General features: G+C 35.5%; 1 protein-coding gene across 2 annotated transcripts in view; it reads left to right on the top strand.

Annotated features, from left to right (window-relative positions):
* Positions 1–23,289, top strand: part of LOC125234640 — a 95,892-nt gene that overhangs the window by 29,882 nt on the left and 42,721 nt on the right. Inside the window, exon 1 of one of the 2 annotated variants that reach the window (XM_048140968.1) lies at positions 17,324–17,443. The exons of the other annotated variant lie outside the window; for it this stretch is intronic. The gene's annotated coding sequence lies outside the window, so the exon portion shown is untranslated. Of the gene's footprint in view, positions 1–17,323; positions 17,444–23,289 lie in introns of those variants that run through there. 2 annotated transcript variants of the gene reach the window in all.

The raw sequence follows: 23,289 nt of genomic DNA, 5'->3' as shown, positions 1-23,289 counted from the left end.
ATTGAGCTGAAATTTTGCACATAGTCACATACCTACATGTAAATCACGTGACAATACAATATTATAGTATCATGGAGCTGATCTGATGATGGAGCAGAAAAGTAGTCATAAGAACTCTGTTACGAAACCCTTTCGACTAAGGAGTTTTTAGAAACGTACCGTCTCAGAGAGCAGTAGATGACTGTTAAAAGAAAGGTACAGTCGGTGATAAAAGCTTGTGCCAAAAATGAGTTTTTTGAAAGAAAAAAAAGCTAATTTGTTATTTTTCTGTTATTAATTAAAGTGCTTCTAATTTTATAACTGCTAAACATAAATCATGAACTATTCCCATCATTCTAAACTTGTTGATTGTTATTAGTCATAACTAGACAATAAAGGATTAGTCATCAGTATCATATTTTATTATCACAGCTTGAGGCCAAGCAATAAACTGCGGAACAAGACAATCCACCTGTCAGAGGCCTATTCTTATTTTAGCAACCTCCAATATTGCGATATTGATTCGGAGCGGATCGGATATGTCAGTGTTAAAGTGACATTTCTTCAACCAATACCGTCACTTTTGGTGACAGATCCGTATCGAGATCGCAGTTTTCATTTGATATAAATTATACGAGCCTGTATGACAGTTAGCTTTTTGTAGGGATTAACTGCCAATATCCAGCAGTTATCGAAAAGTTTGTACAAAAATTAAGGAAAAAGTTAAATTTGTTTTTATTAATTCCTATTTTGTTACCAAGATTTTGTTGATGAATTGAGATTTTATTAAGTTTTATTTCATCATTAAGGTTCTTTAGTATCTATATTTTCTTAATGATAACAATTAACCTGTATATACGAAAGTCGACTTATATTACTAAATGTTGGTAACAAAATAGGATCAATTAAAATTTGCTGACGTGGCTATGCACAAAGTTGCCAGGAACTGCTATCAAATATTTTTGTAATTTTTGGTAGATACTCTAACACGTTTTTTCTTTAGAAATGTCATCATCCTCCTTGCGTTGTTCCAGCATTTGCCGTGGCTCATGGGAGCCTGGGCTTCGCTTTTTTTATTTATAAATGTAACAAGTAAAATATAAAAAGCTTTAAAATGTTTTTTTCTTTTTCTTCTTAGTCCTTTCAAAAGCGAACTGGACGAAATGTCACACGGATCATCGTAGACCACGACTAGAATAGGAATAGGCCTGTCAGTCCGATTGTTGCCACGATCTCCCTTGGAGATAAGGAAGATCGTTAAAATTCTTCGCTAAACGGTTTAGTTAATTATTTAAAAGAGAATTCCTCATTTAGCTATAGTGATGTGCCGATCTGGGGAATGTTCCCAACTTAAGTGATTGTAGGAATATATTGGAGCGTTTTGATGTTTATTTGATGGTATACTTTGTAAAGTTAAGTGAGCCATTTTTTTAAAACACGCAAAGATACGAAACTTGAGGTTTTCTATCATTTGTTGTCAGATTTGTAAACTGAGTTTTCGCTATGCAGCTTCTTGAATTGTTTCTGGCAATTTAACATCTAATATATTATCTGATAATTCAGAGTATTAGTATAATCTGACCAAAAATAGTAAAAATTAGCAACATCGTACTGTAGTCCCGTTTTCTCACACATATTGAATTGAAAGGGATCACACTGCAATGTTGGCAATTTTTAATATGTATGTCTTAATCAGGGATATCTTTCAATAACTGTTTGATAATAAATTATAATTAAGTATTAAGCACCTATCAATTAGAGTATTGACAAAAAAATCGTAACAAAGTTTTAAACAGTACATTCCCGTGGAATGTTCGACGCCCATCACTATTAGCAAACCTTAAAATTCTTAGATTTCTCTATAATTGTGTAGGTACGAGTATAAGCGGCTTTTAATAGACTTGCATAGATTATCGGCAACTTGCCTACTTTGCTGTCACATGGTTAATTCGATTCAAAACTTAACTGGTCAAACTATAATAAAACGAGAAGATAAAATTTCGGAACACATTACTGTTTTAACATCGATATAAAATTATATATTCTAATGTTAGAAAGAAAGTTTATGGGCACGTAGCAATTTGGTCACCGAATCTGTTTCTTGTTAGAAACCTTTATAGGGAAGGGAAAAGTTAAGGCAGATCCAACTTCCCACACATAGCAATTAAAGGCAGATTTTCTCTCGGTGTTTTACTTTTTAACTTTATTGCTTCCGTACATACGAATCGATATTTTTTTTAAAAGAAGGTGGTGACCTCCCTTTGTTTGTAAAACGAGCATTGATTTATGTGATAGATGCAGAGTTGAACGCATGCGCTATGATATTTTAATTTCATTTCTTTCAACGTATGCGTTAAACGCCGCGTTGTTCGGACCGCGTAAAACAACGCGTTTACAGATGAGAACTTCGCTTGGCGTTCCCTGAACAATTATCACCAAGCCAGGCGTAAAAAAACATTATAAATCTCGTGGTCCCTTGTCTTGCTCTCTCTTGGTGCTATTATGATTATCACCAGCTTATTAAGAATTTCCTTTTTACATCCATATCTGCAGTAACGAACTCGCATGGATTTCGATAAATGCTTTTTGGTAGCACTTGCTCGTAATGTTGTATTACATGACCTAAATTGCAATCTATATCGTTGGCAATTACTATTGAAAGAAGAGAATTGCTCATGGTTACACTTCATTTTTATTGCTTCATATACATACAAGTAGAGAGACAAGGAAGCGAGGTTATGTATTTGTTTCGTAAATATCTGAATGTCGAAAGGAAATGGTCTGCAAAGTTATGAGAAAAACACACTTTCCGGGAAGTCATAGCCGACACCGTAATCAATGGAATAGCTGCATTGTTCTCATACAAACATCTTCATAAAGCAACTCTCTTATAAATGAATGCCAATGTAACTTGAACTACGGAACTGTAGGAATTATGTGTAGTTGCAGATCTGACTAATTTTGATTTTCCAGCTTTGTTGGAAAGAAAATCCTCAATAATAGTCAAGTTTCAGAACTTCGAGGAAGATGTATCTTTGTACCTACCTACGTAACGTGTTCCACGCGACATATGATAAAATGTAAAAAGAATAATCTATGATATGACAATTGCAACTACTAATTAGGCACAGTAGGCCTACTGCTACTACTGAATTAGTAATGATAAACTAAATATTACAGGACATTCTTACACAGATTGACTGAGTCCCACATTAACCCTTAAATTAAATGCATGGTGATGTACTCGTATATATGCATCACATATTTGATGGCCTGTGGCTAGGGTTTGAGATCCGGATATCCGGATATCCGAATTATCCGGATATCCGTTGAATTTGAGATCCGGATCCGAGGTCTCATAGGATCCGGATAAAACGGATAATACGGATCCGTTAAATATGGGTATCTATCCACGCCAGAAAGAATTTTCGAATGAAATTGATGAATTATTTCCTGTATTTTGTCGCCTAAAATGTTTATTCATATTTATTTAATTCAAATACTCCAGAATATCAAGCTAGATTAGGTTTGGTACATTACGCCATGCGATGAATCCATATGTTAAAACTATATGTTAACAAACTAAATAAAATGAACAGTAAATCATTGTTTTTAAAACCGCTTTCGTTTCTAACTGGATGCATCCCGCAGGGATAACGATAATATTTAATCTTCTATAAAGCAGAAACAATTGCCATGGATGTTTTTAAACTTAACGATGAATTAGATTATTAGATTGATGATTATAGATCATGGAAGTAATAAGCTGAAACCAGATTCTATTTTTTTTCGTATTTAATAAGATGGGAGGCAAACTAGCAGACAGGTCGCCTGATGGTAAGCGATCACTCCCGCCTATGGACACCCAAAACACCAGAAGGATTGGAGGTGCGCTGCCAGCCTTAGAGCTTCACTGAAAAGCGACTGGCAAATATCAAATGACATTTTGCACATCAGTTCAGAATAACAATTGAAAATGGTACATGATAACTAAATATGGATAACATATTTTACACGTTTAATACGTGTAACGCAATAAAATTATATTATTTTATCTTTTTTCCTACATCTGCAATTTCGCAAGGATGTATTTATTGGCTGTGGTTACGGATAGACGCCCCAGTAAAACGGAGGTATTAGTGAACAACACTAAAAAACCCTGCATTAGCTTATGTAAGTTAAACAAAAATATTGGCCTACTGTTTAATGTTATATGCTGTACTGTGCAATGGGAATGAATGTCAATTCATTGTGTCGCATAACTTCAAACTCGGGTAAATCCATTCTGCTTTTTTTGTATTATCATCCTTAAAACCGAATCGATTTACGCGAGATTTAAGTTAACGACACAATTGTATGTTAATAGTTCGTCTAAAAAGTTAATGAAGCAATAATAGACAATATTTATGTCGTTTTGTGAGTTTAAATTATTTTATTTCGGTAACAGCAGCTTTGATTTGACGAAACCCCTATAAAAAGTGACCTTTTCGACACGGATCCGTTTTATCCGAAATATCCGGATATCCGGATCCGGCAAATCTTAAGATCCGAAATATCCGGATCCGAAACATCGGCGGATCTTGCAAACCCTACCTGTGGCTCAATATGTAGCTATACATTTATTATTCAGTATTTCTTTCCCATCACGGAACAATGGTATTCCGGACCTTTGGGAGGCGTGCGCGGGGCCGAAGCCAACGCGTAGAGGCCCTTTCGACACTTTAATGAAATGTAAGGGGTACACCGAGCGGATGTTGCCCTTACCCGTATCATGGGACACACGCAAAGGCAACACCCGCCAGGGTGTAAGGACTATTTGAGAGTTAATGGAATCTAAAATGAACTGGTCTATTTTGATGAAAGTGATGGACTAAATACTGGGCTATGGATAAAAAACCGGACGCCTGCCTAATAAAACGGTATCCAATTTTATTTCCGGCAGACGGTGACTCGTCCCCACAAGATGGGCCCCCACAAAAAGCGACATCCAAGATGGCTCAAGGGCAACACCGGTGTGAGAACTCAAGGGTGTCGAGAGGTGTACACCGCTTTCTGCCCAGTGGCTGTTAAGCCACTGTACCAACTCGCGTCTTATGCAAATTTTCACTTCCACCCCTGGGGCATGTAGCCCTAACGACTCCACTCTGGACGGCCAGCCAAGGCAAGCCAGAGGTAGAGAGTACTGTCCCACCCACCCGCCTTACGGGTAACAGAACTCCCCAGGAGCACTCGGGTACGTGGGGTCGCTGTTCAGTATTTATTATTATTTAATAAATAATTTAAAAAATTAAATAATATTATGATTTACTATTTCTTATTTAAGGATAAAGATGAAATGGCGGAATAGTGTGAAAAAACGGGATGACGGCGATTTTTAGTGTGTGATTTAGGCAGATTTTTTTGGAGTTAGTAATTAGTTTGTGTTTAAACATTTTATCATGGAGGTTTGACAAATAGTGTACCTTTCTAATAGTAGTCAAACTTTACAAATAAAACTTACCAATAATTATATATTAATATAAATAAGTTTTGGCCTATTTAACTTCTAACAGTGATTTACTTAGTATTAAAATCGGTATTAAATATTTTTTTTATTATTTTTTCCCAGAGTCAGAAAACCATTGTCTATCACATATATTAATATCTCGTTAAAAGAAAAATTCATGCATTTAAGGGTTAAGCTTAAGAAGGCTTGTGTTGTTGGAACTTAGACATATTTGTTCCTGTAGGCCTAGCACATAATGGCCGCGGGAGTATGTCGCCGCGAGATAGACTACCCGTCCTTATGTCATTAATACAGTTAGAAGAAGACGTGGCATCTATCTCGCGGCGACATACTCCCGCGGCCATCATGTGCTAGGACTACTGATAGTCTACTCGTAGTTCTCTATCTTAAAGTTCTCAAACTATTTCTGTTTGAGGCTGAAGCTCTTCAAAAATATCTACTGACGACAGTTTAAATTAGACATCAGAACCAGGCCCCGTAGCCGAATGGCATTTCTGCGACGCGAAATGTCAACGAAATGCTGCAGAAAGGTAGTCTGGCTCTGTCGCGCCAATACGCAAGGGCGATAGAGATAGACAGCTACGAAAGTTATATCATCGTGAGCGTTTCGTGAGCGTTTGTGCATTCGGCTACGCACAGAGAAGTGCTTTGACTAGAATGAAATTTTTTTACCCTTTGAACTTTTCAAGTCACGACAATAGATTTACTCGTAATAGTATAAGCCTAATTCAACAACAGATTCTTATAACTATCTTAGTGTTTAATTGGCTAATATCATTAGCAGTGATCGGAACTATGGGAGTAAAACTTTAACAAAACTTGCTAAATGGACATTTTAAGTTTAGAGTACTTTAGCCATGAAAATATCCGTGCAGTAATGTATTAGAAATCTTGGATTCAGGCATAGAATAAAATTTAACTGTGACCTGAAAATTAATAATCGTGGTTTTATTTTAAATTTATGTCAGCTCTAAGGTTTTGTTAAAGTTTTACTCCCGATGACTGTTCATTAGGTAAACTACTGCACAACGCGCAAATGTTTTGAACCCTTTATACGCAATGATTTATGCGGCTCAAGCAGCTTTATTGACGTTTTCCGATAAGTTATGAGCTGTTACTGACTAATCAATCATAATTCAACATTTGATACTGCGAGTCACAGTGAGTGCAACATGTAATCGTTAACTACATCTACTTGTATACATAAGCAATCAGGTTAACATTGAATCCATACTAATATTATAAATGGAAAAGTGTGTGTGTCTGTTTGTTTGTCCGTCTTTCACGGCAAAACGGAGCCACGAATTGACGTATTTTTTAAATGGAAATAGTTGAAGGGATGGAGAGTGACATAGGAGCTAGTAATATTATAAGGGTCTCCCCAAACATATCGACGAGGAATCGGCTTTTGGCGACCAAAAAGCACTCGTTAATATGAAAATTTAACATATCTTGGGGTATTTAGGGTTCTCAAAGGTCGGCAACGCATAAGTGGATCCCCTGATGTTGCTTATGTCCATGGGTGACGATGACTGCTTCCCATCAGGCGGCTCGTCTGCTCGTTTGCTGATTAAATCATTTAAAAAATCTAGAATTGAACTTAACTGATAAGCAAGTGATCAAAACTTTGACCAATTAGGTACCATTTAATTTCGCGATTATTTCATCAAAATGGACATTCGTTTGCATTTTATAAATAAATTATTTACAAAGCAATTGATTAATCCACATAACTTCTCAAGCACTTAGTATCACTTTTATTTATTACTAGCAACCCGCCTCGGCTTCGCACGAGTACTATACCTACATATAAACCTTCCTCTAGAATCACTCTATATATTAAAAAAAACCGCATCAAAATCCGTTGCGTAGTTTTAAAGATTTAAGCATACATAGGGACATAGGGACAGAGAAAGCGACTTTGTTTTATACTATGTAGTGATAAGTTTATTTTTAAGTATTTAGGTCAATTAGTTTTTTATTTCAAGCAGTTAAAATGCAATCTTCCATGCAACATCATAATATAAGAAATATAATATTTTCACATTTCTAATCAGTGTTAGAAAACACGAAGGGCGATGAGATGCATTCGTTGGCGCAAGATTGTTATTGCTGTGGCCTCCGAAAGCTTTGCCTCGAGTCTTTCAAAACCAGTGTAATAAGGCACTTGGATGAGCGGTGAAATAAATCTTCATATACTCGTATACTTATTACAATGCCTGTAAAGGCCATGCCAGCATAAGCTAAGTGAATCTGCCCCCAGCGAGTTTTGGCTTGAATTTTTTTTTATTGATTCGGCTTTGTATTAGTATCTAGTATACCAAAATTTCACCTCCCAAAACTTTACAGTTTAGTAATTAAGTAAAAAGACGAATCAATAAAAAAAAATCAAGCCAAAACTCGCTGGGGGCAGATTCACTTAGCTTATCCTGGCACGGCCTTTGCACGTATTTATCTGTGTATTTAGTTTCTATCTGTTGAAACTTCTTATTGGCTGTAAGAGTTCCTAATAAAAAAAAAACCGGCCAAGTGCGAGTCGGACTCGCCCACCGAGGGTTCCGTACAAACTTTCTTTTCAATTCAATTCAAAATATCTTTATTCATGTAGGCCTAGTTACAAGCTCTTATGAATAGTTCATTACATATATATTATGATCTTAATCTAACCTAATTATCAGAGCAATTTATTGTTGTAAATTATTGTTCATAATAATATTGAGTCTATAATATACAATTTCATATAAAAATAATCGTTAAACAAAAAATATATAATTAGGTATATGTATATATAAAAATACATGTCTAGAATATTTCTAGGAAAAATCCAATGTCCAAAAAAATACAATATTAATTTCATCAACAATAATAATAATAATAAACGTAAAAATAAGAAACCATTTCGAATAACAATTAATCCCACGTTGTTTTATCATTCATGTAGTCTTGTGTTGTATAATAAGCTTTGGAAATGAGTACACGCTTTACATGATTCTTAAATTTATTAATTGACAAGTCAGTAATATGATTCGGAAGTTTATTATAAAATCGAACACAATTACCCATGAATGATTTTTTAATTTTACAGAGCCGTGTGAAGGGCACCGCGAGTTTATGTTTATTTCTAGTATTTATATTATGTACATCACAGTTTTTCTTAAAATTACAAATGTTTTTATGTACATACATAATATTCTCATAAATATATTGACAATGCACTGTCATTATATTAATGTCCTTAAATTTATCTCTAAGTGAGTCTCTATGCTTCATTTTATATATTGCTCGAATAGCCCTCTTCTGCAGAATAAATATGGTATTTATCTCTGAAGCACTGCCCCAAAGTAAAATACCATATGACATAATGCTGTGAAAGTAACTAAAATAAACTAATCGAGCTGTTTTCACGTCTGTTAACTGACGGATCTTGCTCACTGCAAAAGCTGCAGAACTAAGTCTATTCGAGAGGTTAACAATATGGGGACCCCACTGAAGTTTAGAATCTAAAGTTATACCAAGAAAAACTGTACTATCTACCAGTTCTAATTCCTCATCCTTCACAACGACACTTGTTTGCTCATTCCTTACGTTACTATTAGTGACAAACTTAATACATTTAGTCTTTTTTTCATTTAATAATAAATTATTAGCATTGAACCAGTTCACTACTTTAGAGATAGCATTGTTTACATCACTGTGAGCTTGTTGCTGTCGTTTGAGTTTGAAAATAAGTGAGGTGTCGTCTGCAAACAATACTATATCATGGTGGGTCTTTACAAGGAATGGCAAGTCATTTATGTAGATAAGGAACAGGAAAGGCCCCAATATTGATCCCTGTGGTACACCCATAGAGACCAATGACCCAGTTGATCTCTGTCCATTGACATCTACCCTTTGTATTCTACCATTTAAGTAGGACTTGAGTAAATCTAGTGCTGATCCTCTGACTCCATAATAATGTAGTTTCCTGATCAATGTTTCATGACAAACACAGTCGAAGGCCTTAGATAAATCACAAAAGATACCTAAAGCATCTTGTGACTCCTCCCAGGCATCGAAAATATGCTTAATTAGCTCAACACCAGCATCGGTTGTCGAGCGACCCCGTGTGAAGCCAAATTGCTTATTATGCATTAAATTATTAACGTTAAAATGTCGTACCAATTGAGAAAGAACTAATTTTTCAAATATTTTACTGAAAGTTGGCAGCACAGATATTGGTCTAAAGTTAGTGGGGTCAGAGTGGCTGCCGGATTTAAATAAAGGAGTTATTTTGCTATGTTTCATTTCTTTCAAACTACCTAGTAAAAATAATCTCATATTTTCATATAACTCTAATGACTTGACTAGAAGACAAAAGTATAGGCACTAATGAGTATTATAGTGTATAGCGCCATCTCCCGGTCAATTTGCTAACTAATTTGCGCGACCTGGTTTTTCAGGGATAATTCTTTATAATGTTAACCGATTTAAACAGTTTTTACTTTATTGGACAGAAGATGGTTTACATAACATCTCGTATTAATTTTAAGTACGATATACATCCGCAAGGGTGGGTAAATTGAAAGTAAAAATCTTTAAAGTTTTTTGTGAATTAAAAAAAAAGTATTCAAAATAAAAACACGATTATATTTTTCCTGTAATATATAGCATAAAACCAATGTTTACTAAAATTTTCATAATTTTTCGTTGGTAAACTTCGGAGATAAGGGGGGGAACGGTATTTTTTTTTTACATTTTCCTTCAAAATTCTTTTTTTTTCCACAACAAAAAAATTATAAAAAATGTTTTATTTACGTTCAATTTGAGCTCTTTCTAACGATACCCCACTTGACCTAGTAACTTGAAATTTACAGTTTGCCCCCCTTTCATTTTGGCCATTTTCTACAATTAAAATTAATATATTTAAAAAAATTATACTTTCTATTTGTAGAGGTTTACAATGTTCACAACTATTCCAAATTTCAAGTTGATAGCATTAGTAGTTCTCGAGATATTTAGGAATGTGACAGACGGACAGACAGACGGACAGAGTCGCACCATAAGGGTTCCTGTTGTACCTTTTTGGTACGGAACCCTAAAAAGTGCCTCGGTAATATAGACTGAGGCTAGCTAAGCAAAGAGGATCGAGTATTATAGAGAGTTACTGTCGAAGTAAAATGTGTAATAACAGTGCATAGACTGCCATCTCTTGACACAGGCTTAAAACTTTAGAACCTCAGTTTTGACAATTTGGACCGTATTCTTAGGTTGATATGTGTTAAAATGTCAAATATTTATATTAGCGCCATCTAGCTCAGCGTATCCCAAAGGTGTAATGCCATCTAGGCCACACCGTACCTTTTTCTGTATAGTACTGAGGTACGTTTTTTTCTTAGGCTTTATCTGTCTATACAGAGTTATATTATGTCTTTGGCTATGGTAACACAGGCTCTAGATCTAAGGCTCAGTTTTTGCGCAAGCCGCGTCTAAAAGTTTTAGAGATATCGTTACATATTGTTAAATATACCTAGGCAATATAGGCTGAGACGTATCTTTGCCAGCCTCGCTAAGCAATAACAACACAGGTTCTAGATCTAGAGCTCAGTTTTTGCACACCATCATTTGCAGACGCTGATGGCCCGTTTGATGGATGCCGGTAATGACGGCTCGGGAGTAATTGAAATTATACTTTATTGTTCAACCAGTTGGTGTTGATGAGGATTTTTGTATTTTGTTTATGTTAGGTGGCAAACAAAGGTAGGTACCGCCTAAGTCCGTTTTCACATTATCCGATCCGATATCGGATGTCGGAAGGATTTCAATGAAAAAATTGTGGATTATTATAATATTTACTTGTGGACGCGTGAAACATCTGGAAAAAACAAAATTTTGAGTAAAAATGTAAAAATGCTATTTTCTGTGTGGTGATGGGCTTAGATTTTCACCACTACCTTTCCTCCCGTGGGATTTGTAGCAGTCGACTGTTGAATTTGGGTTCAACGGTGGTGTTATTACACTTCAATATCATAAGTGCTCTACACGAGAAAAATATTAAATGTATTAAAACATCAAGCTAAATAAAATTCTTTTTTTTTTTACAATTACGTTCAATTCAAATCATAATTTAACTCACTTTTACTAGGCAGCTTTAGGCATCAAGTTAAATTTTATATAAAATTACTTTGCACTCTTGTGGATAAAATGCTTTGTCATTCGTTTTTGAAGTATCAAGAGAGCCTTTACCAGTTGGAATGGTGAAGATAACTAGATAACTACATATTTTGCTTCTCGTTTGTAGATGAACGATTAATTTATTTTCCCTAAGAATGTATTATTATTAATTTCTCTAAGAATACTACCACTAAAGGAAGGAAATACTCTAATCCATACTAATATTATAAATGGGAAAGTGTGTGTGTCTGTTTGTTTGACCGTTTTTCACGGCAAAACGGAGCGACGAATCGACGTGATTTTTTAGGTGGAGATAGATGAAGGGATGGAGAATGACATAGGCTACTTTTTGTCTCTTTCTAACGCGAGCGATCCTATAAATTGCTTACATTACTAATACGTAATACTCAGGCATTAACATTGCAACGCACATATGTTATTATTTACGCCACAGTATGAAAGTGTTGGAAGGAATTACTTACAGGTTTTTTCGACGAAAATATCTTACGTACCTCAAATGTTTACTGAAGCGCCAATGTTTTACGTGTTCGATTAAGCGTATTAAAAATAGCCTAAGTATATCCGGAAATACATAATCCAGGAAGTACGAGTATTGTACATATTAGCTGGAGGACGTAAAACAAGGATGAACCACAAAATGTTACATTTCAATATACATATTATATTGCCCATAATTTTAGAACAAAACGGGACTTAATCGCGTAAGGGTCCCCCCACATCTGGCGTCTCGCGAGCGTAGCGTCGGGCCAACTGTATGGAAAAAGACGCCGCGTCGGCGCGACGTCGACGCGGCGTCAGGCTTTGCCATACAGTTGGCCCGACGCTACGCTCGCGAGACGCCAGATGTGGGGGGACCCTATGTTCGTGGAATATAGGGTCGTGGAATAGGAATTGCATCAAAAAAGTGTTTACGCGATTAAGTCCCGGTTTGTTCTAAAATTATGAGTGCAAATCGTGTTAGATTAAATCAATATATTATTATATTGCCGTTTACCTATGGGACCTGTATGCATTCTGCCCTATTTACACGTAAATTCCCATACAATTTTAGTTATATTGCGAACTTATGAGGTTAGATACATTTCAGCACACAAATACTAATAAAGCTCGTAAGCGAGTTCCCGCAAAGTGTAAACGGACCCTTAGAGGATTTATATGTAGTTTGCGGAAAGAGAAGAATAATTGTGAAATATTTACGAGTATAATAAGGAAAAGAGTGCTTTCTCAGAATAATTATTTCCGCGCAGACTCTATTTAATCGTTATTCATCATTATCAGTCTCTACTTTTTATGTAGTCATGACGTATTAGCAGGTTTTATTTACCGGGTACGTAGTACCAAAACAAAACTGTGAATAATGCATTAAAAAATACAATATTACTTCCAAACATACTTTCACATGCTTCACTTACTCAAACATCATCAAACTATTGCTCACTTTAATGCCTTCTTGAAATTCACTTACATCTACGAACATCCATCTTACATCGTCAAAATAAGGCATTAACATATGATAATTTAATCAATAAGTATGCTACTTCTACTTAGCGTTTATTTTTAATACATTACGTTGTGAATCGAAGAGAAATCAACTTTAAATATTATTACTTGTTACACTGTGTTGAAATGTAAGTATTAATGATAAAATTGACAAATGAATGTAATGTACAGAGGCATGCATTTAATAACCCTTCAAAATAGTAATACACACATACATACACGACGTACATTTATTTTATTCACATATGTAGCAATTTGCAACGCAGTTCCTCTACTACAAAATGTATTTGTACTTCGTTACTTGCATTATGCATTTATAGTTAAGCTCCAGTGTGTGTGGTGACGGGTTAAGAATTTCACCACCCCCTTTATTCCCGTGGGTCTCTTAGAAGTCGACTGTGGGATATGGGTTATCTTATCTTATCTTATCTTAAATCTGCGGGGGCCCTTACGGATACACGTCGACCCATCGGGATCTTTTGTGCAATTACCCCCTACGATCCTAAGATCCTTCAGCTATTCAGGAGCTTCTCGACCATCTCCACGTATCGGATGATGAGGCTCATGGATAGCTCTCTGAAGTCCTTCGGTGCCAGGTAGCCTGCTCCAAAGTTCTTCATTCTTTGTCTGGCGAGGGCGTGACATTCACACATTAAATGTCTGACGGTCTCTTCCTCTTCGCCACACATGCGACAATCAGTGTTGTCGGCGTGTCCCATCTTGGCCAAAATTCCTTTGACCCCGTAATGGCCTGTGAACACCGTGGGATATGGGTTAAATAGTGGCGTAGGCGAGAGGCTGGCAACCTGTCACTGCAATGTCACAATTTGGATTTCTTTCAACCCCTTTTTGCCAAGAGTGGCACTGAAACTTAGTAGTTCATGTGCTCTGCCTACCCCTTTATGGGATACAGGCGTGATTATATGTATGTTATTCATGTATGTAGTTATACTTAAGGTACTATTTTTACTATACGGCATCACAGAATACACCGTGTATTCTGTGATGCCGTGTAAATAAAATTTAAATTTAATAAAATCTCACTCATTGGAGAAAAAATGAAGACAGATTTTTTATTTAAACCTATAATCAGAAAGTTACACGGCGTAAATTGCCTCCAAGCAATAGATACCTACTACGTTGGTGGTACGTGGGCAATATGATTGGATTAATGAAATATCGCCAAATAAGTAATAGGCTGTAGTTAAATTAATTATACTTGTATTTGATAAGTTAATTATGTGGCGAAAAAGATAATAAATTTTATCTGGCGATAATCTCAAATAAGTATATTTAACATTACATACTGTAGCTCTTGTCGTGTATTTTGTTAGCATTAATAATATTAATATTCTCATTTTAAGTGAATTGTACAAATTCTTATGGGAATAAAGAATCTTTAAACCTTATACATGTTGGTTAATACTTGCGTATAGGTGGTCAATAGGAATCTAGTATTTGAAGAACAAAATACTTATTTACGAAATAACTTGAATGGAGAATTAATGTCGGCTGTTTTTATTCAACTTGCCTTGTTAGCATATTAGTGTGCGCAAAGAGAATCGAGTATTAAAGAGAGTTACCTACTGTCAAAGTAAAATGTGTAATCACAGTGCATAGACTGCCATCTCTTGACACAGGCTTAAAACTTTTGAACCTCAGGTTTGACAATTTGGCCCATATTTTTAGCTTATATTAATATTAGCGTCATAGCTGAGCGTACCCCAAAGGTGTAACGCCATCTAGGCCACCGTACCTTTTTCTGTATAGCACTGTGGTACGTTTTTTTGTCTTGTCTTGTATTTGTCTATACGGAGTTATATGTCTTTGGTGTCAAAACGTAGAAGCTAAATTTGACCCACTTCCCGGTTTCCGATTGAGCTGAAATTTTGCACACATATGTAAATCACGTGACGATGCAATATTATGGTGTCATGGAGCTGATCTGATGATGGAGCAGAAAGGTTATAGGAACTCTGTTATGAAACGTCGTATCCCCATCGAGTAAGGGGTTTTTAGAAACGTCTCGGAGAACAGTAGATGATTGTTTAAAGAAAGTACAGTCAGCGACTAAAAGCTTGTATCAAAAATGTTTTTTTTGCAAAAAAAAAATATTCGATTTTGAATTTGTAACTTTCTTTTTTTATATAAGAGTTCAAATCTCGAATATCATTTGTACTTGTATTTGCACGTTGGGACTTACGAGAATAAGTAGCTAAACCCGCTAAGTACAACATATATCACAATCGTCACAGCAAAATATAATTAAAGGCTATCGAGTTCAACAATTAACTGTCAGTTTGACAAAATAGTTTCTAATAAGGACCAGCGGGGCAAATCTCGACTGGGGGTCAATTGTAACTAAAACGTTTTTTAGGGTTCCGTAGTCAACTAGGAACCCTTATAGTTTCGCCATGTCTGTCTGTCCGTCCGTCCGTCCGTCCGTCCGTCCATCCGTCCGTCCGTCCGTCCGTCCGTCCGCGGATAATCTCAGTGACCGTTAGCACTAGAAAACTGAAATTTGGTACCAATATGTATATCAATCACGCCGACAAAGTGCAAAAATAAAAAATGGAAAAAAATGTTTTATTGGGGTACCCCCCCTACATGTAAAGTGGGGGCTGATATTTTTTTTCATTCTAACCCTAACGTGTGATATATTGATGGATAGGTATTTAAAAATGAATAAGGGTTTCCTAAGATCGTTTTTTGATAATATTAATATTTTCGGAAATAATCGCTCCTAAAGGAAAAAAAAGTGCGTCCCTCCCCCTCTAACTTTTGAACCATATGTTTAAAAAATATGAAAAAAATCACAAATGTAGAAATTTATAAAGACTTTCTAGGAAAATTGTTTTGAACTTGATAGGTTCAGTAGTTTTTGAGAAAAATACGGAAAACTACGGAACCCTACACTGAGCGTGGCCCGACACGCTCTTGGCCGGTTTTTTTTTTATTATGATGTTGAGGTCTACATGTATCCACTGAACACGCCCACCTTATATTATAACCGGTGAACACTCTATTTAATAATGCAAACATTGTAAAACATGCAAAAAATGGACCAGTTATTTTGTCCCCCAGTGGAGATTTGCCCGCTGTACCTTACGTATAAAATGAAGAAAGATAAATATAGAAGTCGCTAATAGAAAGCATTAATATTTATACCGGCAGTTTGGATAGAACGGATTTTATATTTGGGCACAACATAGTATTATTTATGACTACATTTAAGATGAGATTTGTCGATGTTAATGAGACGATAGGGAAAATGCCTGCAATTTTAAAGGGGGCAAAGGTATAAAATCGTTCATGTAGTTAACCAAGGGCAAAGTTATTCTTGACATAGCAATAAAAACGAATTTATGGTTATGTCCAAGGAAAGTCCTAACCACCAGTAATATAAAGCTTCTCATAGGTACACGGTGATATATTTGAATAACAAACAGCTACGAGTCCTGTAAGCATTGCAATTTTTAATGATTTTTATTGAAATTTATGACATTTTTTTACTAAGTAACTTAACATACCTACACGTTTTTTATATTGAATGAACAAGTGTATATCTATTATTTTAAATTTTTTATATGAAATATATTGCCTTTATTATTTTTTTTATATTTATTACGAAAAAATAGTGTATGTGAATTTTTATTTTAGATGGGATTATACATACATCCTTAATTTAATTATAATTTGTATTGCAACTGCTTGCTGTACTTAGCACGGGCAGCGCTATTCTGCGAAGTATATGTGTAACATATATACTATATGTACACATAATATACTTCGCATACACGATAATTTTCACAGCCTCGCCAGTGAAGTTGTTATTTTAAACGTCAAACTTTGATGAAATTATGACGCTTACTTAACCCTTGGAGAGGGGGAGGCTATTAAAATCTTTGCAGACTTATTGCGGGACGATTCTATCGATCTTCAAAATAAAACGTACTTTGACAGGACTTGATACATTAAAACTGTAAACAGAAATAGTTTTAATTTAAGCAAGCATCCAAAAGCCATTACATATTTATGTCAACAGATCACACTTTGACCGTGATCCATTATTAATTTCGTGATCCGAAAGGTCCGGATTGTGCCGGACGATATGCCGCTGCCGCGCGTTGCGGTCTATGCAGATTGAAAATTGTACGGCCGTAGGGCGGTCGTGTCGGACGCGAATCGCGGAAACCGCGCTGTCTATGGTTGTGTTTTTTTTTCTGTGAACGTATTATGGATTGGATTGAATTTTAGTGGAGTTTCGGAATGGAATGTGGTGATTTGGTGAGTGTTATTTTAAAATTACTGATCCTGTGTTTTTTTTATGTAATTTGCAAATATAAGCATGGGTCACTTAATGGTAAGAAGTCACCGTAGCCTATGGACAAGCGTTAAAGTTAAAGTTAGAACGTTGTATCAAAAAATATTTTTATATTTTTGTGAATAATTTGTTAGGTGGGTCAAAATGTTTTTGTTTTCTTGTTTATGATGACACCTAATAATAACAATGAAAAGGTTAATTGCTTGCCTTGCATGACATTAGGGTCAATAACACATAATCTTCATCATCATTATCCCATGATTATAATATATTAATTATCCTATCATTAATATCTATGCATTTCAAAACATAGACATATTGAACAAAATGATCACTTTTCAAAATAAGAACGTTTTCTATAATCATAACTCATTTATCCACTTTTCAGTCAGTAAGACTTGTTATTTGTTTTCCGAAGCTTGTTTCGCTATATGACGTATAAATAAGATTGTTTACAACCTTTTTGTTAATAATAAAGTTAACTTTATTGTCTCATTGTATTGTACCGGAAAACTTCATTTCTCGCAAGGTATATGAACGACTGTGACGGTTCATAAAATTAATTGCAACTTCGTTAACAAGTACTTAATGAAACCATGCTTTCGGTAAAATAGTACATTACGATACAAGTGCGAAAAAAGGAAATCCGAAACGAGTGGCGATAAATTAAAATACGACCGAAGGGAGTGTTTTAAATCGACACTAGTTACAAATTTCCTTTTCGCACGTGTATCGTACAACGCTTTTCAGTACAGATGGCCCTCCGAACACATCCATTGACCTGACATAGAATGAACCACTTCTCGAACTAGTGCGTAAAAAAACAATCTGTACTGAAAAATAAGTTATTGCTTTACTTACAGTGTGTCTATTGTCTTTATCGTTTCTCTATTTTATTGAAGCATCTATTTGCTTTAATTACTTTATAGTTTTACTTTCTCATTTACATATGTATTCGTATTGACTTCGTCCCTATGTATTCGTATTCATACCGTACCATAGAGCAAAGGAGTATTTTTTTATTAAGTTATAATTGACTAAAATATATATTTTTTAATACAGAGAATAGAATATGTCGTTTCTTTTTTAATCTCGAGCTGTATATTAAACTAATTACAAGACTAGATATTGCTTAGGCTTCATTATAATTACAATCGAAAACGTTCATCTACTACTTACTCCAATGAATATTTTGAAAAAAAAAAAAAAAAAAAATTGTAGGCAACATCACTGATGATTCATCAGTGTAGTTATGATAATAATTGGCGCTAAAAATGGAGGTACGATGTTTATTATGAAGATTTACAATTTTTTATAAATTATCCTTGATAAAACGTAGTTATTAAATAATAACAAAACCCCATTTGTCAATAGTAACCCCAATTTACAGTAGCCGACAAAAGAAACTCGGAGCGCAAGTACCTATCTATTTAACTTCACCTCGTGCGTGCGAAAAACGAAATAGCCGTGTATAAAACCTGGATTCTCTATATTACACGTCTCAACTTGTGTATTGAACTATTAAAAACGTTATTAAGCAATTGCTCGCAGCAATTAGTTCTTGAGAAAGGGGATTATGCGTTTTTGCACTATAAACTCGATAGGCGCCGTAATTCTATTATGACTTTCTTTACATAGTTCTCACCTGCCGTTTATCTTCCGCGTGCCGGTTGTCAACGCTGTTTCTTGCCTTATTTTTTAACATTATTTTAAACCTTTATAGGGCAAAGGTCCAAAGAACGATCAGCCTGACATGACCTTTTTATATTTTTTTTTTGTAGGAATAATAGATATTTTTTTTATGACTTTAGAATTGCGATGACGCTTGAATTTATAATTTCATAGGGTTAAAACAAGAAAACGTATAGGGCAATTTAGGATTCCAATTTGCCCTTAACCTTTCATCTGAATCATTATCTCTCCTCCTGGTCCGTTGGTTCTGTGAATGCAAACTTCTATGAAGGGGTTCCATTCCTCTGCAACTGACTATAATCTTGACATGATACGTAACATTCACTTACGGCCCTTTTTATAAATTATTGTTATTCCTTATTTGCTAAGTGCGAAGTTATTGGTGGAGAAAATACAACCAAGGGACAATCACGACCCGAAAATCAACATGGGTATAGGCCATTTTGATATTATTTGGCAGCCATTTGTAACTGTTTAATAACAAGCAATATGCACCACGTCTAGGCTTGCCAGATCGAATTACCCGATAATCGGGAAAAAAAATTTTTTTTTCGGGATTTTAGGTCTCAAGTCGGGAAAAAAAACCGGCCAAGAGCGTGTCGGGCCACGCTCAGTATAGGGTTCCGTAGTTTTCCGTATTTTTCTCAAAAAGTACTGAACCTATCAAGTTCAAAAGAAGGGGGACGCACTTTTTTTTTTCTTTAGGAGCGATTATTTCCGAAAATATTAATATTATCAAAAAACAATCTTAGTAAACCCTTATTCATTTTTAAATACCTATCAAAAAATATATCACACGTTGGGGTTGGAATGAAAAAAAAAATCAGCCTCCACTTTACATGTAGGGGGGGTACCCTAATAAAACATTTTTTTCCATTTTTTATTATTTTTGCACTTTGTTGGCGTGATTGATATACATATTGGTACCAAATTTCAGCTTTCTAGTGCTTACGGTTACTGAAATTATCCGCGGACGGACGGACGGACAGACAGACATGGCGAAACTATAAGGGTTCCTAGTTAACTACGGAACCCTAAAAAACATTCAAATTAAAGTAGGAACGTAATTATATTTAAAGAATATACTTTATAAGTTTGTATTATGACATTTGTGGCACACCTCCTGCTCATAGAAGTTTTTTTACTTGTATAATTATATATATTCTTTGAAATCTTGAATAACAATAAAAATCTTATCATAAGGACTGATTCGTAACGAATTTGACAAATTCAGAGTACCTACTGTTTCTTGGATAATTTCTAGTTTACTTCGTATTATACATCCACCATTCAAATTGCCAGAATCACAAAATTATAATATTTAAAATCATTTTTAAAAGCAAATCTAGATAAATAAAATTAAAGTGAACGCTGAAAATAATTCGGCAACAACATGCTGTCAAAATCTTGATTTCTGTTGACGAAATTTGCATTTAAATAATTTTAAACACTACCTCGCAACCAACATTATACCATATCTGAAAGGCAATTTCTTTACGATTCCTGTGAAACAATGAAAATGTAGACGTGTCTCCAAATATCTACTTTACCGGGAATTAAGTTGATGCGGTATTAGCTACCTGGCATTGGTTACTTTTCGATAGAGAAATCTACAGGAAAAATTGCTGAAAGAATCTGTTAGCAGACTTTATTTAATAATACGATCTTTCAACTTTCTTCTGACAATAGCTGGATATCATCCATGATATTAAGAAGCCAGCACTTGCTAAAGCCAGTGCTCTCGAAATCGGGACGAAAGACTTGATTTAACGAAGTCCCACAGTATTGACCCATTAATCGGTATAGGATGTAGTGTCCAAGAAATTCGTTCATTGAAATGACACCCACGATATGAGCAACCAAAATATTTTAAAAAACGTACCGCATCCCACACTGCGCACTGCAACAACGCGTTTCGCACACTAGGCGCGGGTTACGGTAGGTAGGTACTTGCTTTACGGTGGTTCCAGAAAAATAATTTAGCTTGATTCTAGTTTGGAACTTGAAATTTTAGAGTATTTCGAGAAATCGGGGTATCTTCTAATTTGTCGGGATTCGGGAACACATGTTAAAAATCGGGAGAATCCCGCCAAATCCCGACCGTCTGGCAACCCTAACCACGTCCAGTCGCCCGGTAAAACACCGCCAACACCACAGTAATCTAAGCGATTATTTGTCTTTATGATAGGGAAAAGCGAAACTCATCATTCCCACGTCTGGAAGCGTAGGCTCGATGTGACTGTCACGCGTGTCCTCAGGCTAAACGAATGCGTGAAGTTTCTCAGTAATACCTGCCAATCTGTTCTCAGAAGCGCCTATTAGAAGACCTTACAATAATGCAATAAAATTTCTGATAACTCAATACTTGTAGGTTTTCTCGTATGTAATTTTACTCTCTGTTGAGAAATGGGGGTCACACATTGGTCCGTCAGATCCGAATACGCCTTTAGTAATAAATTATTACATCGTTTAGCGAAAAGGATCCAACTTCTAAAATTGCCATTGAAATGAATGATTTTAACTTTTGGCAGAAAGTTCAACTTACACTGACATTTTTTTTGTGAATTGGATCCTTATTCTTAAACGACATCTGTATCAAAGCTTTAGTTAGAGTGTATAGCGTGTTCAGTTCAGCCGGACTAGCCGAAATGACAATAGTTGACACTAGACGCCGATCGAAAGTATCGAAATGCAGTCTGGCTGCGCCGCTCTAATACAGAAGAGCGATAGAGATAGATAGCTATAACGATGTTATCGCAAGTGTTTTTGCATTTGGCTATATACTTTGATCGAATATTTTTGAGCACCTTGCTCCGAGATAAATATCGTCACTACTTTTAAAAAAACTTGTATCTTCGTCTGTCAATGAAAAGAAAATTGTAGTAAGTATGTATGAAATGCATATAGACTTACTGTTACTGCGTTTTAACTTTGAGGAACAGCGTGAGATACGAGATTTTTTAAAAGTAGTGACGATATGTGTTCTGATGGCGACTATTATACGAAATACTTTGTAGCTAAACTTCATGATGATTGATGTGATTATGAAAATTTGAGTGTTAGTGTTTGAGTTCGAATACAAAGTCGATTAATTTTAACGATCGATTGATAAATTAAATAACCTGTCAGACTATAATGTACCTAGACTCATTTTACATCTACCTCTTTTTATCTAGTTTATTCTAAATATTATTCAAGTGTAAAATATACCCTGCATGCATGTAAAATATAGCCTGTGTGGTGACGGGTTAAGAATTTCACCACCCCCTTTCTTCCCGTGGGTGTCGTAGAAGGCGACTATGGGATGTGGGTTAAATTGTGGCGTAGTCGAGAGGCTGGCAACCTGTCACTGCAATGTCACAGTTTCGTTTTCTTTCAACCCCTTATTTACCAAGAGTGGCACTGAAGCTTTAGTAGTTTGATGTGTTCTGCCTACCCCTTTATAGGATACATTTATTTATCGTATGGCTTATAGGTTGTTCTCTACTTACATTTTTAAAATACTAGATTTAAGATATTCAACGGCATTTGTCGAAAGTGTCTTGAGATCAGCCATTTTTCCGCTAAACTTGGTGATGGGGCACTCGAAGACTATATGGTGCACCGTCTGATCTGGGTGGCCATACTGGCACTCCGCAGACTCGCGCCATCCCCATCTGCACCACAGAGACGTAAGCGTGATTGTATGTATGTTGTATGTAAAATATATTATTTAAATTTAAAACAGCGATATGTTAGATGTTTCTTTAAATGAAATTGATAACTAGAGAGTCATCGATATTAATATGCCATCTGAAAGTCTGGGGTATCTGTTACTCTTAATGACTAAACCGTTGAAGCTAAAACTTATTCATCAAATAGATGCTAATATATCGAAAAAGAGGTCGATATTAATAGCTGCAGACACAAATTGATCTGTGAGACTAGAAAACCAATTTTTACCAATGTCATAGATTAAACCATCTGTCACTTGTGTGGTGACGGGTTAAGAATTTCACCACCACCTTTCTTCCCGTGGGTGTCGTAGAAGGCGACTATGGGATATGGGTTAAATTGTGGCGTAGGCGAGAGGCTGGCAACCTGTCACTGCAATGTCACAGTTTCGTTTTCTTTCAAC

This window comes from Leguminivora glycinivorella, chromosome 16, assembly GCF_023078275.1.
Source record: "Leguminivora glycinivorella isolate SPB_JAAS2020 chromosome 16, LegGlyc_1.1, whole genome shotgun sequence".
Taxonomy (NCBI): Eukaryota; Metazoa; Arthropoda; class Insecta; order Lepidoptera; family Tortricidae; genus Leguminivora; species Leguminivora glycinivorella.
This window is presented reverse-complemented; position numbering and strand designations above follow the sequence as displayed.